Source organism: Stigmatopora argus, chromosome 13 (genome assembly GCF_051989625.1).
Source record: "Stigmatopora argus isolate UIUO_Sarg chromosome 13, RoL_Sarg_1.0, whole genome shotgun sequence".
NCBI classification, from domain to species: domain Eukaryota; kingdom Metazoa; phylum Chordata; class Actinopteri; order Syngnathiformes; family Syngnathidae; genus Stigmatopora; species Stigmatopora argus.
In genome coordinates, this window is record NC_135399.1 from 4,974,379 (window position 1) to 4,990,812 (window position 16,434).

A 16,434-nucleotide genomic window follows, 5' to 3' on the forward strand; every position below is an offset into this window, starting at 1 on the left:
GTTATATAACCTGCAAAGATATTACAGCATAGTCTGTTTCCACCCAGTTTCGAACTGGGGACCTTTCGCATGAGAGGCGAACGTGATAACCACTACACTACGGAAACATCTCCTTCAACTAAATTTGGTAGCAGACCCAAATATTTCCCAACCCAGTGTACTGCTTGAACTACAAGTCAAATAACAAAGAGTATTCTGTTTCCACCCAGTTTCGAAATGGGGGCCTTGCGCGTGTAAGGCGAACGTGATAACCACTACAGTATGGAAACAACTACTTTGACCCTAATTTGGTAGCAGACCCAATCATTTCCCTAACCAGTGTACTGCTTGAACTACAAGTCAAATAACAAAGAGTATTCCGTTTCCACCCAGTTTCGAACTGGGGGCCTTTCGCGTGTTAGGCGAATGTGATAACCACTACACTATGGAAACAACTACTTAAACTAAATTTGGTAGCAGGTCCAACCATTTCTCAACCTAGTGTACTGCTTGAACTACAAATCAAATAACAAAGAGTATTCTGTTTCCACCCAGTTTCGAACTGGGGGCCTTTCGCGTGTAAGGCGAATGTGATAACCACTACACTATGGAAACAACTGCTTAAACTAAAGTTGGTAGCAGACCCAATCATTTCCCAACCCAGTGTACTGCTTGAACTACAAGTCAAATTACAAAGAGTATTCGGTTTCCACCCAGTTTTGACCTGCGGGCCTTTCACGTGCAAGGCGAACATGATAACCACTACACTATAGAAACAAATACTTCAGCTAAAGTTGGTAGCAGACCCAATCATTTCCCAACCCAGTGTACTGCTTGAAATACAAGTCGTATAACAAAGCTTATAATGTTTCCACCCAGTTTCGAACTGGGGACCTTTCGCGTGTGAGGCAAACGTGATAACCACTACACTATGGAAACAACTCCTTCAACCTAATTTGGTAGCAGGCCCAACAGAAACCCGACCCAGTGCACTGCTTGAAGAACAATTCAGATAACAAAACAGAAAGAGTATTCTGTTTCCACCCAGTTTCGAACTGGGGGCCTTTCGCGTGTAAGGCGAATGTGATAACCACTACACTATGGAAACAACTGCTTAAACTAAATTTGGTAGCAGGTCCAACCATTTCTCAACCCAGTGTACTGCTTGAATTACAAGTCAAATAACAAAGCATAGTCTGTTTCCACCCAGTTTCGAACTGGGGAGCTTTCGCGTGTGAGGGGAACATGATAACCACTACACTATGGAAACAACTACTTCAACCCAAAGTTGGTAGCAGACCCAATCATTTCCCAAACCAGTGTACTGCTTGAAGTACAAGTCAAATAACAAATAATATTCTGTTTCCACCCAGTTTCGAACTGGGGACCTTTCGCGTGTGAGGCGAACGTGATAACCACTACACTATGGAAACAACTACTTCAACCCAAAGTTGGTAGCAGACCCAATCAATTCCCAACCAGTGTACTGCTTGAACTACAAGTCAAATAACAAAGAGTATTCTGTTTCCACCCAGTTATGAACTGGGGGCCTTTCACGTGTTAGGCAGACGTGATAACCACTACACTATGGAAACAACTACTTAAACCCAAATTTGGTAGCAGACCCAGATATTTCCCAACCCAGTGTACTTCTTGAACTACAAGTCAAATTACAAAGAGTATTCGGTTTCCACCCAGTTTTGAACTGCGGGCCTTTCACGTGCAAGGCGAACATGATAACCACTACACTATAGAAACAAATACTTCAGCTAATGTTGGTAGCAGAACTAATCATTTCCCAACCCAGTGTACTGCTTGAACTACAAGTCAAATAACAAAGAGTATTCTGTTTCCACCCAGTTTCGAAATGGGGGCTTTGCGCGTGTAAGGCGAACGTGATAACCACTACAGTATGGAAACAACTACTTTGACCCTAATTTGGTAGCAGACCCAATCATTTCCCAAACCAGTGTACTGCTTGAACTACAAGTCAAATAACAAAGAGTATTCTGTTTCCACCCAGTTTCGAACTGGGGGCCTTTCGCGTGTTAGGCGAATGTGATAACCACTACACTATGGAAACAGCTACTTAAACTAAATTTGGTAGCAGGTCCAACCATTTCTCAACCTAGTGTACTGCTTGAACTACAAGTCAAATAACAAAGAGTATTCTGTTTCCACCCAGTTATGAACTGGGGGCCTTTCAGGTGTTAGGCAGACGTGATAACCACTACACTATGGAAACAACTACTTAAACCCAAATTTGGTAGCAGACCCAATCATTTCCCAACCCAGTGTACTGCTTGAAATACAAGTCGTATAACAAAACTTATAATGTTTCCACCCAGTTTCGAACTGGGGACCTTTCGCGTGTGAGGCAAACATGATAACCACTACACTATGGAAACAACTCCTTCAACCTAATTTGGTAGCAGGCCCAACAGAATCCCGACCCAGTGCACTGCTTGAAGAACAATTCAGATAACAAAACAGAAAGAGTATTCTGTTTCCACCCAGTTTCGAACTGGGGGCCTTTCGCGTGTAAGGCGAATGTGATAACCACTACACTATGGAAACAACTGCTTAAACTAAATTTGGTAGCAGTTCCAACCATTTCTCAACCCAGTGTACTGCTTGAATTACAAGTCAAATAACAAAGCATAGTCTGTTTCCACCCAGTTTCGAACTGGGGAGCTTTCGCGTGTGAGGCGAACATGATAACCACTACACTATGGAAACAACTACTTCAACCCAAAGTTGGTAGCAGACCCAATCATTTCCCAAACCAGTGTACTGCTTGAAGTACAAGTCAAATAACAAAGAATATTCTGTTTCCACCCAGTTTCGAACTGGGGACCTTTCGCGTGTGAGGCGAACGTGATAACCACTACACTATGGAAACAACTACTTCAACCCAAAGTTGGTAGCAGACCCAACCAATTCCCAACCAGTGTACTGCTTGAACTACAAGTCAAATAACAAAGAGTATTCTGTTTCCACCCAGTTATGAACTGGGGGCCTTTCACGTGTTAGGCAGACGTGATAACCACTACACTATGGAAACAACTACTTAAACCCAAATTTGGTAGCAGACCCAGATATTTCCCAACCCAGTGTACTTCTTGAACTACAAGTCAAATTACAAAGAGTATTCGGTTTCCACCCAGTTTTGAACTGCAGGCCTTTCACGTGCAAGGCGAACATGATAACCACTACACTATAGAAACAAATACTTCAGCTAATGTTGGTAGCAGAACCAATCATTTCCCAACCCAGTGTACTGCTTGAACTACAAGTCAAATAACAGAGAGTATTCTGTTTCCACCCAGTTTCGAAATGGGGGCTTTGCGCGTGTAAGGCGAACGTGATAACCACTACAGTATGGAAACAACTACTTTGACCCTAAGTTGGTAGCAGACCCAATCATTTCCCAAACCAGTGTACTGCTTGAAGTACAAGTCAAATAACAAAGAATATTCTGTTTCCACCCAGTTTCGAACTGGGGGCCTTTCGCGTGTTAGGCGAATGTGATAACCACTACACTATGGAAACAGCTACTTAAACTAAATTTGGTAGCAGGTCCAACCATTTCTCAACCTAGTGTACTGCTTGAACTACAAGTCAAATAACAAAGAGTATTCTGTTTCCACCCAGTTATGAACTGGGGGCCTTTCACGTGTTAGGCAGACGTGATAACCACTACACTATGGAAACAACTACTTAAACCCAAATTTGGTAGCAGACCCAAATATTTCCCAACCCAGTGTACTGCTTGAACTACAAGTCAAATAACAAAGAGTATTCTGTTTCCACTCAGTTTCGAACTGGGGGCCTTTCGCGTGATAGGCGAATGTGATAACCACTACACTATGGAAACAACTACTTAAACTAAAGTTGGTAGCAGGTCCAACCATTTCTCAACCCAGTGTACTGCTTGAACTACAAGTCAAATAACAAAGAGTATTCTGTTTCCACCCAGTTTTGAACTTCGGGCCTTTCGCGTGTAAGGCGAATGTGATAACCACTACACTATGGAAACAACTGCTTAAACTAAAGTTGGTAGCAGGTCCAACCATTTCTCAACCCAGTGTACTGCTTGAATTACAAGTCAAATAACAAAGCATAGTCTGTTTCCACCCAGTTTCGAAATGGGGAGCTTTCGCGTGTGAGGCGAACATGATAACCACTACACTATGGAAACAACTACTTCAACCCAAATTTGTTAGCAGACCCAATCATTTCCCAACCCAGTGTACTGCTTGAACTACAAGTCAAATAACAAAGAGTATTCTGTTTCCACCCAGTTTCGAAATGGGGGGCTTGCGCGTGTAAGGCGAACATGATAACCACTACACTATGGAAACAACTACTTTGACCCTAATTTGGTAGCAGACCCAATCATTTCCCAAACCAGTGTACTGCTTGAAGTACAAGTCAAATAACAAAGAATATTCTGTTTCCACCCAGTTTCGAACTGGGGACCTTTCGCGTGTGAGGCGAACGTGATAACCACTACACTATGGAAACAACTACTTCAACCCAAAGTTGGTAGCAGACCCAATCAATTCCCAACCAGTGTACTGCTTGAACTACAAGTCAAATAACAAAGAGTATTCGGTTTCCACCCAGTTTCGAACTGGGGGCCTTTCGCGTATAAGGCGAACGTGATAACCACTACACTATGGAAACAACTACTTCAACCCAAAGTTGGTAGCAGACCCAATCAATTCCCAACCAGTGTACTGCTTGAACTACAAGTCAAATAACAAAGAGTATTCGGTTTCCACCCAGTTTCGAAATGGGGGCCTTTCGCGTGTAAGGCGAACGTGATAACCACTACACTATGGAAACAACTACTTTGACCGTAATTTGGTAGCAGACCCAATCATTTCCCAAACCAGTGTACTGCTTGAACTACAAGTCAAATAACAAAGAGTATTCTGTTTCCACCCAGTTTCGAACTGGGGGCCTTTCGCGTGTTAAGCGTATGTGATAACCACTACACTATGGAAACAACTACTTAAACTAAATTTGGTAGCAGGTCCAACCATTTCTCAACCCAGTGTACTGCTTGAAATACAAGTCAAATAAAAAAGAGTATTCTGTTTCCACCCAGTTATGAACTGGGGGCCTTTCACGTGTTAGGCAGACGTGATAACCACTACACTATGGAAACAACTACTTAAACCCAAATTTGGTAGCAGACCCAGATATTTCCCAACCCAGTGTACTTCTTGAACTACAAGTCAAATTACAAAGAGTATTCGGTTTCCACCCAGTTTTGAACTGCGGGCCTTTCACGTGCAAGGCGAACATGATAACCACTACACTATAGAAACAAATACTTCAGCTAAAGTTGGTAGCAGACCCAATCATTTCCCAACCCAGTGTACTGCTTGAACTATAAGTCAAATAACAATGAGTATTCTGTTTCCACCCAGTTTCGAACTGGGGGCCTTTCGCGTGTTAGGCGAATGTGATAATCATCATAGGCGCCGTTCAAAGCGGCTGCTAGTTGCAGTGGCTCCCTAAACCCTCACTCGTATTCTGTGTTTTTAGGGCTTTTTTAGAGCTTTTTTATCCTTTATTTTTACATTTTATTGTCTCTTAAGATTTTACTTGTTACTTTGCTTTATATATTATATTCCAAACTTTAATGTTTTAAAACTTTACTTTCAAGACTCTACTCCGAGACTCAAGTTGTGCGAGAGGCAGTCTTTGAGCTATTAGTTTAGTTTATCTTTTGGGAATTCTGGACATTATATTTTGACCCACTCAGCCATGCCTCCGCTGTCTTACACAAAGGATCAGCTGTTAGCGCTACGCAACACCTGGATTCCCCTGGACCTGGACCTGGACCTCCCCGCGGAGTTAAAGAGGAAGAGAAGAGGATGCAGAGCTGGACGAAAATGTCAGGAGAGAAAGCGACGCTTCAGACCCAGCATTCCATCTATTATTATGGGGAACGTAAGATCTCTCCCCAATAAGATGGAAGAGCTAACGGCGCTGACCAAACAACAACGACAATATCGGAATATCTGCATTATGTGCTTCACGGAGACCTGGCTGAATGAACTAATTCCGGACTCTCTCGTCTCCTTGGACGGTTTTCAGCTGGTGAGGGCGGACAGAGATGCTGAGGAGAGCGGTAGGAAGAAAGGGGGGGGACTGGCTGTTTTTATTAATAGTAGATGGTGCAGCCCCGGGCACATTACTGTGAAGGAGCGACTCTGCACTCGAGATATCGAGCTAGTAGCTGTTAGCATCAGGCCGTTTTACATCCCCCGGGAGTTCTCGCACGTTATCATAATAACTGCGTATATACGTCCCTCGGCCGATGCGACAGTCGCCCGCGAGCTGCTTCACGCCACTGTGTCCCGGCTGCAAACGTCACACCCCCAGTCTCTCCTTCTTATCTCTGGTGATTTTAACCATGCTCCCTTGGCTTCTACTCTCCCCACCTTCACTCAGTTTGTGAAGTGCCACACCAGGGAACAAAAAACTCTGGACCTGCTGTATGTGTGACATACTAGAGTGTTTGATCTATTAGTGTGACATACTAGAGTGTTTGATTTATTAGTGTGACATGCTAGAGTGTTTGATTTATTAACGATTGCATGTAAAGAAGCTATGACGAGTTTGGATTGAATGTGTGTATCGGTGTTCGATTGGTGATCCTTGGATCCACATGGCAAGTGTGGGGCATGTTAAAGTAGATCGGTATTCGATTATTGATGTCTTAGCAAATAGCTTGAGGCACGGGAGGTGTGTTGAATCATTACAGTAAAAGTTTGGATTGAAGTAACAACAACATCTCGCTGTTCTGATTATTTCCCCCTGTGTGTCAAGGTATGCTGTTTGTTGTAAAGGTTGTTTGAGTTTGGGGTTTGTAATATACACTGTTTAGCGTGTGAGAAAAGAGATAATGGTTATTAATGTTTATTTACGTTTGAATTACGGGCGTGAATGTGAGAGTCTCGGGTCACGCACATGGAATAGCATTTAGCACGCTACCTTCGGCCACCATTATCGTTGACAGTGTCTATAACGGTCATAGAAAGGATTTTATATTATTGATATTGCATTGTTTACCCTGTTGAATGATAGTAGGACTACTAGAAGTTGTAAAAGGAAAAGATATAACAAGTTATGACCGTGTGTTGAACGAATGTGTGTGTGCATTGTGTTTTGGGTTCTAAAGTGTTGCTAATATATATATTTATATATATATAGGTGTAATTGTACATTATGTTTTGGGTTCTAACGTGTTGATAATGTATATATATGGGTTTAATTGTATGTTATGGGTTTTTGTGTTAATTATTACAGTAAAAGTTTGGATTGAAGTAACAACAACATCTCGCTGTTCTGATTATTTCCCCCTGTGTGTCAAGATCGAATGCAGGGTGTAACATTTTGGAGGCACCGCTGGGATTGCTGTTCAGATGTCCAGTGTCCAAGACCTGCTCACTGAATTCTGAGCCAGCTAAATCCCCCCAAACAGTACAAACCAGGCAGATGGCAGTGAGAGGAGGTGTTGCTGTTTAAGAAGAACTGGAAGTTGGCGGTTGAGTACTTGTCATCTGAGGCCTACGAGATCATCAGAGGGACAGTAAAGACGTGCCAGTTCAGAGTTCACTCCTGTACAGTCAACAGAGCTCCTAGATCGTCAACAAAATGGAACAGTTACTCGAAGAGGTGGTAGGAACATTGAACAACCTGACGGAAAATAACCTACTGGAAATATGTGATTTTCTTAACATATTAAGAAGTGTTAAACGGAAATCGCGTCTGTCATTAGTGGCTCACATTGTAAAGTACCTAGAAAGAGAAGAACTAGAGGAACTGCAGGATGAAGGCATGTCTGAATTGTTGAAACTGAAAGATAAAATATCAGATATGAAGCATGAAGTCAAAATAGATGAAAACGAAAAGCAAGGATCAAGATTGGAAGAGACTCCAATAACTTTGCCCCAGCTACCAGATGCTGCGGGCCCTCAAGGGGGTGTGTCTCCCCAGCCCCAGCCAAGCTCATACTGGCGCAAGGACTTCAAAATTGCCGGCCAAATAGGTGAACCAGGCCAGAGGGACAAGCTGACATTCTCCAGCCTTGTTCATCAAATTGAAAATGGACTGAATAGGGGTTACTTAGATGTGGAAATTATTGATGCAGTTATCAGAGCTATCTCCCCCAGTTTGCGGCTACGTAATTATTTGGAAGAGAAACCTAACCTCACTCTTCCCGCACTCAAACGCATCCTACGCGCTCATTTTCAGGAAAGGAGTGCTACCGACCTCTATGTGCAGTTAGCTTCAGAAGTGCAGCATATCAAAGAGACTCCTCAAAGTTTCTTAATGCGAGTCTTAGTTCTTAGGCAGAAGGTACTGTTTGCATCTCGAGAATCAGAATCAGGAATCCAGTACAACCCAAGTTTAGTCCAGCGTATGTGCTTGCACACGATACTCACTGGTCTCCAGAATGACAGTGTTAGAGTAGATATGCAGCCTCTCTTGCTGAACTGTAAGACTTCAGATGAGCTTTTGCTAGAGCGGTTAAATGTAGCCTGTGCTAATGAAACAGAAAGGAGAAATAAAAAGAAGTTTAGTACCCCACAGGCAGCGACACATGTTAGCAAGGTGCACTCAGAAGAACTACGACCTACCAATTGCCCTGGAGAAGAAAAACCAAAAGTGTCCCGTGAGGTACGAGCGGAGTTGACTGAACTTAAGGCAAGTGTTGCTTCTCTTAAAGATCTCAGTGCAGAGATAGCTCAGATCAGAGAGACACTACAGCAGGCTATGTTTCAGCCTCAGTCCTACCTCCCACCTTCAGTTAGAAGACCAGTTAGGGAGCCCCAGCCACCTTTTGCAAAACAAAATTACTACAGCAAGCCCCCAGCAACCCCCTGGAACACTAGCCGCCCTGCTTATGTCCCAAGAAGGTGTTGTGCTTGTCAGCAGGGAGGGCGAGATGTGAAGTGCACACATTGTTATCGGTGTGGGAGTGGAGAACATTTCCAAGCTGGATGTAAAATCCGAGGAGGCAGACCACTAAAAGAAGAGACAATAGCAGAGCTAACTCAGGAAAGGGAAGGTGTGGTTCGTGTGCTTTGTGGCACACCCAGTCCACTGGCCATCGTCAATCCTCCCAGCATGCAACAGCAGCAGGTGGGAACTCAGCAACACCTGATGGTGGAACCTACCGATTCAAAGGCAAAGATCAGACGACTTAGACAAGAGCTAGAAGAGAGGAATAGACAACTGCTAGACAACAGACACCAGCAGGAAAACATGGAGGAAGAAATAAAGAGGCTCCAGCAGGAGAATTTGAAGCTGCTCGTAGACGCCCGTGCAGCCCGCGCCTATCGTGATGAACTGGATGCGCTGAGAGAACGCGCAATCAAAGCTGACAAGCTGGAGTTATACAAGGCCAAAGTGGAGAAAGGGAGACAAGGGATGGAGGAGGCGTACACCATTGCCACCGTGAGTGTACGAAAAGCTGCAGAACGAGGTAAAAAGCACTATGACACCAAAGTGAGGAGCTCCGTGCTACAACCAGGAGAGCGCATCCTGATAAAAAACCTGACACCAGAAGGAGGAAAAATTGACAAGAGTATGGAGAGAAATAAACAGCAGCCGGTATCTCATCTTCAAGAGACAGACCAAGACAGTGGTTACGAAGATGACTTTCACTATGAGCCCCTCCAGGTGCTAAATGAGAGAGATGCCCAAGGGATGGAGTCTGAGCACAGGCCACTGCCAGCGAATCAGAGACTCGAAGTGAAGGGCCCTGCTTCCGGACCAGTACAACGAGAAGATTACTATCAGCTGGAGGACCTGCCTGGTGAGGGAACAAATCTGGCTGTTGAAGATCCTCGTGATGATCATTTATCAGAGACCTCTCCGCCAACCACTGTGAATGAACCTGAGGCGTTGACTTATGAACGGCCAAGAAGGGAGAGACATCCACCACGACGAACGACCTATGATCAGCTTGGTGTCCCCTCCTGTTATAGTACTCAGTCACCACATCAGCTGCTACCTGCTTACCCTGCACCAGGAGTGGTTCCTTGGTTAGTACACCTGCAGCCATATTACATTCAACCACCCTTTATGTATGGACTCCAACGGGCTTGAGCCTACAAGGGTGGCATGTATTATGCGAACATGGACTGTTACGACTGTGATTACAGTTTCCATCCAGTGAACGTGGACCGTACGAGTTGTGGATTATATTTGAACTGTGGCCCTTGCCGCCTGGAGTTTTCATGAGTATCAGTTTACAGAAGAGGATGTGAAATGACAAGTTCGCTAGACTGTTCAGCATAACAACCAACAAGGGGAAGATATTTGGAATATACTGATGTCGGGACGACATTTGTTTTTGTGGGGGAGAGTGTGACATACTAGAGTGTTTGATCTATTAGTGTGACATACTAGAGTGTTTGATTTATTAGTGTGACATGCTAGAGTGTTTGATTTATTAACGATTGCATGTAAAGAAGCTATGACGAGTTTGGATTGAATGTGTGTATCGGTGTTCGATTGGTGATCCTTGGATCCACATGGCAAGTGTGGGGCATGTTAAAGTAGATCGGTATTCGATTATTGATGTCTTAGCAAATAGCTTGAGGCACGGGAGGTGTGTTGAATCATTACAGTAAAAGTTTGGATTGAAGTAACAACAACATCTCGCTGTTCTGATTATTTCCCCCTGTGTGTCAAGGTATGCTGTTTGTTGTAAAGGTTGTTTGAGTTTGGGGTTTGTAATATACACTGTTTAGCGTGTGAGAAAAGAGATAATGGTTATTAATGTTTATTTACGTTTGAATTACGGGCGTGAATGTGAGAGTCTCGGGTCACGCACATGGAATAGCATTTAGCACGCTACCTTCGGCCACCATTATCGTTGACAGTGTCTATAACGGTCATAGAAAGGATTTTATATTATTGATATTGCATTGTTTACCCTGTTGAATGATAGTAGGACTACTAGAAGTTGTAAAAGGAAAAGATATAACAAGTTATGACCGTGTGTTGAACGAATGTGTGTGTGCATTGTGTTTTGGGTTCTAAAGTGTTGCTAATATATATATTTATATATATATAGGTGTAATTGTACATTATGTTTTGGGTTCTAACGTGTTGATAATGTATATATATGGGTTTAATTGTATGTTATGGGTTTTTGTGTTAATTATTACAGTAAAAGTTTGGATTGAAGTAACAACAACATCTCGCTGTTCTGATTATTTCCCCCTGTGTGTCAAGATCGAATGCAGGGTGTAACATATGCCAACACAAAGGAGGCATACAGCTCAGTCCCCCTCCCCCCACTGGGCCGCTCAGACCACAACCTGGTCCATCTGATCCCCACCTACATCCCTATGGTGAGGAAAATAAAACCTACTACGAGGATCATACAAAGATGGACCGAGGAGACCAGCATGGTACTGAGGGACTGTTTTGAGACCACTGACTGGGAGGTGCTGTGCAATTCCCATGGTAATGACATTGACAGCTTGACCCACTGCATCACAGATTATATTAACTTCTGTGTTGAGAACATTGTACCCTCCAAGAAGGTCCGTTGTTTCTCCAACAATAAGCCGTGGGTCACCAGGGATCTAAGGGCCCTCCTGAACAAGAAGAAGAGGGCTTTTAGGTCTGGGGAGAAAGAGAGCCTGAAAATGGTCCAGAAGGAGCTGAAGAGAGAGATAAGGAAGGGTAAGACCATCTACAGGAGGAAGCTGGAGAACCAACTCCAGAGAGGCAACACCAAAGAGGTCTGGAGGAGCTTGAGGACTATTTCGGGCCATGGAGGCAACAGCGAGAGAGACCCGGAGTCTGGCGGCAGGGAGTGGGCCAATGAACTGAATCAGTTCTTTAACAGATTCAGTCCTGCCCCCACTCCCCTGACCCCCCAGACCAGAAGCAACACTCCCCCCTCGTTCTCCTCCTCCTCCTCTTCCTCCCCCTCTTCCACCGGTCTCTGCATTACTGTCGATCAGGTGATAAAACGGCTCAAGAAGATCGAGGCAAGGAAGGCTACCGGTCCAGACGGCCTCAGCTCCAGACTACTGAGAGAGTGTGCGGATCAGCTTGGTATAGTGATTCTGCATATTTTCAACCTCAGCCTCAGTCTGCAGAAGGTCCCCACCTTGTGGAAAACTTCCTGCGTGGTCCCAGTTCCTAAGACTGCGTACCCCAGGGAGCCAAACCACTTCAGGCCGGTAGCATTAACCTCTCACCTGATCAAGACATTGGAGAGAATCATCCTCAATCACCTCAGCCCCCTGATGAATGCAGAGCTGGACCCTCTGCAGTTCGCCTATCGTCCAGGCATTGGTGTGGAAGATGCTACCACCTACCTGATGCACAGGTCTCTTTCACACCTGGAGAACGCGGGAAGCACGCTGAGAATGATGTTTTTTGACCTCTCCAGTGCCTTCAACACCATTCAGCCGGTTCTACTGAGAGGGAAACTGGAAGAGGCTGGAGTAAGGAACCACCTAGCCGCATGGATCATCGACTTCCTCACTGACAGACCACAATATGTGAGACTCCAGGACTGTACGTCTGATGTGGTAGCTTGCAGCACGGGGGCCCCACAAGGCACAGTGCTCTCTCCACTCCTCTTCTCCCTCTACACATCGGACTTTAAACATAATACAGACACCTGCCACCTCCAGAAGTTCTCTGACGACACCGCTATTGTTGGACGAGTGACGGACGGGAACGACCTGGAGTACAGGGGAGTCGTCACAGCCTTTGTTGACTGGTGTAGGCAAAACCACCTCTACATCAACACCAGTAAGACAAAGGAAATGGTCATCGATTTTCGGAGGAATCCTCAACAGACCACTCAGGTGAACATCCAGGGTACAGACATTGAAATCGTGGAGAATTTTAAGTACCTGGGTGTTCACCTCAACAACAAACTAGACTGGTCCACAAACACAGATGCCCTGTACAAAAGGGGCCAGAGCCGCCTCTACCTACTGAGGAGTCTACGGTCCTTTGGAGTGTGCAGGGCACTGCTGAGGACTTTCTACGACACTGTGGTGGCCTCTGCAGTGTTTTATGCAGTGCTTTGTTGGGGATGCGGGAGCACGGAGAGGGACAGGAACAGGCTGAATAAGCTGGTCAGGAGGGCCAGCTCTGTTCTGGGCTGTCCTTTGGACTCTGTGGAGGAAGTGGGAGAGCGGAGGATGCTGACCAGAATGATGTCCATCATGGACAGCACCTCCCACCCCCTGCATGAGTCTGTGGAGTCCCTCCGAAGCTCCTTTAGCAATAGACTGCGGCACCCTCATTGCAGGAAGGAGCGCTTCCGCAGATCCTTCCTCCCATCAGCTGTCAGGCTCTTTAACAAAAAAATGGCTGTGTGTTAAGACCTACCGTATGCATGCATGTACATTTATGTGTATGTATGTATGTATATATGTCCTAAGCAACACGCTTATTTAATTATATATTTATTCATGTATTTATTTCTTGACCTACTTATTACCTATCTATTACCTATCTTTTTATGTCTAAAATGCCTTTCCTATTCCTGCATCCTCACCCTCTTGCCACTGGAACAACGAAATTTCCCGAATACGGGATGAATAAAGTTATCCAATCCAATCCAATCCAATAACCACTACACCATGGAAACAACTGCTTAAACTAAAGTTGGTAGCAGGTCCAACCATTTCTCAACCCAGTTTACTGCTTGAACTACAAGTCAAATAACAAAGAGTATTCTGTTTCCACCCAGTTATGAACTGGGGGCCTTTCGCGTATGAGGCGAACGTGATAACCACTACACTATGGAAACAACTACTTCAACCCAAATTTGGTAGCAGACCCAATCATTTCCCAACCCAGTGTACTGCTTGAACTACAAGTCAAATAACAAAGAGTATTCTGTTTCCACCCAGTTTCGAAATGGGGGCTTTGCGCGTGTAAGGCGAACGTGATAACCACTACAGTATGGAAACAACTACTTTGACCCTAATTTGGTAGCAGACCCAATCATTTCCCAACCCAGTGTACTGCTTGAACTACAAGTCAAATAACAAAGAGTATTCTGTTTCCACCCAGTTTCGAAATGGGGGCCTTTCGCGTGTTAGGCGAATGTGATAACCACTACACTATGGAAACAACTACTTAAAATACATTTGATAGCAGGTCCAACCATTTCTCAACCCAGTGTGCTGCTTGAACTACAAGTCAAATAACAAAGAGTATTCTGTTTCCACCCAGTTATGAACTGGGGGCCTTTCACGTGTTAGGCAGACGTGATAACCACTACACTATGGAAACAACTACTTAAACCCAAATTTGGTAGCAGACCCAGATATTTCCCAACCCAGTGTACTTCTTGAACTACAAGTCAAATTACAAAGAGTATTCGGTTTCCACCCAGTTTTGACCTGCGGGCCTTTCACGTGCAAGGCGAACATGATAACCACTACACTATAGAAACAAATACTTCAGCTAAAGTTGGTAGCAGACCCAATCATTTCCCAACCCAGTGTACTGCTTGAAATACAAGTCGTATAACAAAGCTTATAATGTTTCCACCCAGTTTCGAAATGGGGGCTTTGCGCGTGTAAGGCGAACGTGATAACCACTACAGTATGGAAACAGCTACTTTGACCCTAATTTTGGTAGCAGACCCAATCATTTCCCAAACCAGTGTACTGCTTGAACTACAAGTCAAATAACAAAGAGTATTCTGTTTCCACCCAGTTTCGAACTGGGGGCCTTTTGCGTGTTAGGCGAATGTGATAACCACTACACTATGGAAACAGCTACTTAAACTAAATTTGGTAGCAGGTCCAACCATTTCTCAACCTAGTGTACTGCTTGAACTACAAGTCAAATAACAAAGAGTAGTCTGTTTCCACCCAGTTATGAACTGGGGGCCTTTCACGTGTTAGGCAGACGTGATAACCACTACACTATGGAAACAACTACTTAAACCCAAATTTGGTAGCAGACCCAAATATTTCCCAACCCAGTGTACTGCTTGAACTACAAGTCAAATAACAAAGAGTATTCTGTTTCCGCCCAGTTTCGAACTGGGGGCCTTTCGCGTGTTAGGCGAATGTGATAACCACTACACTATGGAAACAACTACTTAAACTAAAGCTGGTAGCAGGTCCAACCATTTCTCAACCCAGTGTACTGCTTGAATTACAAGTCAAATAACAAAGCATAGTCTGTTTCCACCCAGTTTCGAACTGGGGACCTTTCACGTGTGAGGCGAACGTGATAACCACTACACTATGGAAACATCTCCTTCAACTAAATTTGGTAGCAGACCCAAATATTTCCCAACCCAGTGTACTGCTTGAACTACAAGGCAAATAACAAAGAGTATTCTGTTTCCACCCAGTTTCGAACTGGGGGCCTTTCGCGTGTAAGGCGAACGTGATAACCACTACACTATGGAAACGACTACTTTGACCCTGAATTGGTAGCAGACCCAATCATTTCCCAAACCAGTGTACTGCTTGAACTACAAGTCAAATAACAAAGAGTATTCTGTTTCCACCCAGTTATGAACTGGGGGCCTTTCACGTGTTAGGCAGACGTGATAACCACTACACTGTGGAAACAACTACTTAAACCCAAATTTGGTAGCAGACCCAGATATTTCCCAATCCAGTGTACTGCTTGAACTACAAGTCAAATAACAAAGAGTATTCTGTTTCCACCCAGTTTTGAACTGGGGGCCTTTCGCGTGTTAGGCGAATGTGATAACCACTACACTATGGAAACAACTACTTAATATAATTTTGGTAGCAGGTCCAACCATTTCTCAACCCAGTGTGCTGCTTGAACTACAAGTCAAATAACGAAGAGTATTCCGTTTCCACCCAGTTATTAACTGGGGACCTTTCGCGTTTGAGGCAAACGTGATAACCACTACACTATGGAAACAACTCCTTCAACCTAATTTGGTAGCAGGCCCAACAGAAACCCGACCCAGTGCACTGCTTGAAGAACAATTCAGATAACAAAACAGAAAGAGTATTCTGTTTCCACCCAGTTTCGAACTGGGGGCCTTTCGCGTGTAAGGCGAATGTGATAACCACTACACTATGGAAACAACTGCTTAAACTAAAGTTGGTAGCAGGTCCAACCATTTCTCAACCCAGTGTACTGCTTGAATTACAAGTCAAATAACAAAGCATGGTCTGTTTCCACCCAGTTTCGAACTGGGGAGCTTTCGCGTGTGAGGCGAACATGATAACCACTACACTATGGAAACAACTACTTCAACCCAAATTTGGTAGCAGACCCAATCATTTCCCAACCCAGTGTACTGCTTGAACTACAAGTCAAATAACAAAGAGTATTCTGTTTCCACCCAGTTTCGAAATGGGGGCCTTGCGCGTGTAAGGCGAACATGATAACCACTACACTATGGAAACAACTACTTTGACCCTAATTTGG

At 44.3% G+C, this 16,434-nt stretch overlaps 29 non-coding genes across 29 annotated transcripts; all 29 read right to left on the minus strand.

Moving 5' to 3' along the window:
- Positions 1 to 34: 34 nt before the first annotated feature.
- Positions 35 to 107, minus strand: trnae-cuc (transfer RNA glutamic acid (anticodon CUC)). The gene has a single exon. It is a non-coding gene; the product is annotated as a tRNA-Glu (tRNA).
- Positions 108 to 359: 252 nt separating this feature from the next.
- trnav-aac (transfer RNA valine (anticodon AAC)) lies at positions 360 to 432 on the minus strand. Its single transcript has one exon. It is a non-coding gene; the product is annotated as a tRNA-Val (tRNA).
- Positions 433 to 521: 89 nt separating this feature from the next.
- trnav-uac (transfer RNA valine (anticodon UAC)) lies at positions 522 to 594 on the minus strand. Its single transcript has one exon. It is a non-coding gene; the product is annotated as a tRNA-Val (tRNA).
- Positions 595 to 845: 251 nt separating this feature from the next.
- trnav-cac (transfer RNA valine (anticodon CAC)) lies at positions 846 to 918 on the minus strand. The gene has a single exon. It is a non-coding gene; the product is annotated as a tRNA-Val (tRNA).
- Positions 919 to 1,014: 96 nt separating this feature from the next.
- trnav-uac (transfer RNA valine (anticodon UAC)) lies at positions 1,015 to 1,087 on the minus strand. Its single transcript has one exon. It is a non-coding gene; the product is annotated as a tRNA-Val (tRNA).
- An 89-nt stretch (positions 1,088 to 1,176) lies between these two features.
- trnav-cac (transfer RNA valine (anticodon CAC)) lies at positions 1,177 to 1,249 on the minus strand. The gene has a single exon. It is a non-coding gene; the product is annotated as a tRNA-Val (tRNA).
- Positions 1,250 to 1,339: 90 nt separating this feature from the next.
- On the minus strand, positions 1,340 to 1,412 carry trnav-cac (transfer RNA valine (anticodon CAC)). The gene has a single exon. It is a non-coding gene; the product is annotated as a tRNA-Val (tRNA).
- A 577-nt stretch (positions 1,413 to 1,989) lies between these two features.
- On the minus strand, positions 1,990 to 2,062 carry trnav-aac (transfer RNA valine (anticodon AAC)). Its single transcript has one exon. It is a non-coding gene; the product is annotated as a tRNA-Val (tRNA).
- Positions 2,063 to 2,314: 252 nt separating this feature from the next.
- On the minus strand, positions 2,315 to 2,387 carry trnav-cac (transfer RNA valine (anticodon CAC)). The gene has a single exon. It is a non-coding gene; the product is annotated as a tRNA-Val (tRNA).
- A 96-nt stretch (positions 2,388 to 2,483) lies between these two features.
- trnav-uac (transfer RNA valine (anticodon UAC)) lies at positions 2,484 to 2,556 on the minus strand. The gene has a single exon. It is a non-coding gene; the product is annotated as a tRNA-Val (tRNA).
- Positions 2,557 to 2,645: 89 nt separating this feature from the next.
- trnav-cac (transfer RNA valine (anticodon CAC)) lies at positions 2,646 to 2,718 on the minus strand. The gene has a single exon. It is a non-coding gene; the product is annotated as a tRNA-Val (tRNA).
- A 90-nt stretch (positions 2,719 to 2,808) lies between these two features.
- On the minus strand, positions 2,809 to 2,881 carry trnav-cac (transfer RNA valine (anticodon CAC)). Its single transcript has one exon. It is a non-coding gene; the product is annotated as a tRNA-Val (tRNA).
- Positions 2,882 to 3,458: 577 nt separating this feature from the next.
- Positions 3,459 to 3,531, minus strand: trnav-aac (transfer RNA valine (anticodon AAC)). Its single transcript has one exon. It is a non-coding gene; the product is annotated as a tRNA-Val (tRNA).
- Positions 3,532 to 3,783: 252 nt separating this feature from the next.
- On the minus strand, positions 3,784 to 3,856 carry trnad-auc (transfer RNA aspartic acid (anticodon AUC)). The gene has a single exon. It is a non-coding gene; the product is annotated as a tRNA-Asp (tRNA).
- An 89-nt stretch (positions 3,857 to 3,945) lies between these two features.
- trnav-uac (transfer RNA valine (anticodon UAC)) lies at positions 3,946 to 4,018 on the minus strand. The gene has a single exon. It is a non-coding gene; the product is annotated as a tRNA-Val (tRNA).
- An 89-nt stretch (positions 4,019 to 4,107) lies between these two features.
- trnav-cac (transfer RNA valine (anticodon CAC)) lies at positions 4,108 to 4,180 on the minus strand. The gene has a single exon. It is a non-coding gene; the product is annotated as a tRNA-Val (tRNA).
- A 253-nt stretch (positions 4,181 to 4,433) lies between these two features.
- trnav-cac (transfer RNA valine (anticodon CAC)) lies at positions 4,434 to 4,506 on the minus strand. Its single transcript has one exon. It is a non-coding gene; the product is annotated as a tRNA-Val (tRNA).
- An 89-nt stretch (positions 4,507 to 4,595) lies between these two features.
- On the minus strand, positions 4,596 to 4,668 carry trnai-uau (transfer RNA isoleucine (anticodon UAU)). Its single transcript has one exon. It is a non-coding gene; the product is annotated as a tRNA-Ile (tRNA).
- An 89-nt stretch (positions 4,669 to 4,757) lies between these two features.
- Positions 4,758 to 4,830, minus strand: trnav-uac (transfer RNA valine (anticodon UAC)). Its single transcript has one exon. It is a non-coding gene; the product is annotated as a tRNA-Val (tRNA).
- Positions 4,831 to 13,731: 8,901 nt separating this feature from the next.
- On the minus strand, positions 13,732 to 13,804 carry trnam-cau (transfer RNA methionine (anticodon CAU)). Its single transcript has one exon. It is a non-coding gene; the product is annotated as a tRNA-Met (tRNA).
- A 904-nt stretch (positions 13,805 to 14,708) lies between these two features.
- trnav-aac (transfer RNA valine (anticodon AAC)) lies at positions 14,709 to 14,781 on the minus strand. The gene has a single exon. It is a non-coding gene; the product is annotated as a tRNA-Val (tRNA).
- Positions 14,782 to 15,033: 252 nt separating this feature from the next.
- Positions 15,034 to 15,106, minus strand: trnav-aac (transfer RNA valine (anticodon AAC)). Its single transcript has one exon. It is a non-coding gene; the product is annotated as a tRNA-Val (tRNA).
- An 89-nt stretch (positions 15,107 to 15,195) lies between these two features.
- On the minus strand, positions 15,196 to 15,268 carry trnav-cac (transfer RNA valine (anticodon CAC)). Its single transcript has one exon. It is a non-coding gene; the product is annotated as a tRNA-Val (tRNA).
- An 89-nt stretch (positions 15,269 to 15,357) lies between these two features.
- On the minus strand, positions 15,358 to 15,430 carry trnav-uac (transfer RNA valine (anticodon UAC)). Its single transcript has one exon. It is a non-coding gene; the product is annotated as a tRNA-Val (tRNA).
- A 253-nt stretch (positions 15,431 to 15,683) lies between these two features.
- Positions 15,684 to 15,756, minus strand: trnav-aac (transfer RNA valine (anticodon AAC)). The gene has a single exon. It is a non-coding gene; the product is annotated as a tRNA-Val (tRNA).
- An 89-nt stretch (positions 15,757 to 15,845) lies between these two features.
- On the minus strand, positions 15,846 to 15,918 carry trnal-caa (transfer RNA leucine (anticodon CAA)). Its single transcript has one exon. It is a non-coding gene; the product is annotated as a tRNA-Leu (tRNA).
- Positions 15,919 to 16,014: 96 nt separating this feature from the next.
- On the minus strand, positions 16,015 to 16,087 carry trnav-uac (transfer RNA valine (anticodon UAC)). Its single transcript has one exon. It is a non-coding gene; the product is annotated as a tRNA-Val (tRNA).
- Positions 16,088 to 16,176: 89 nt separating this feature from the next.
- Positions 16,177 to 16,249, minus strand: trnav-cac (transfer RNA valine (anticodon CAC)). The gene has a single exon. It is a non-coding gene; the product is annotated as a tRNA-Val (tRNA).
- A 90-nt stretch (positions 16,250 to 16,339) lies between these two features.
- Positions 16,340 to 16,412, minus strand: trnav-uac (transfer RNA valine (anticodon UAC)). Its single transcript has one exon. It is a non-coding gene; the product is annotated as a tRNA-Val (tRNA).
- Positions 16,413 to 16,434: the final 22 nt, after the last annotated feature.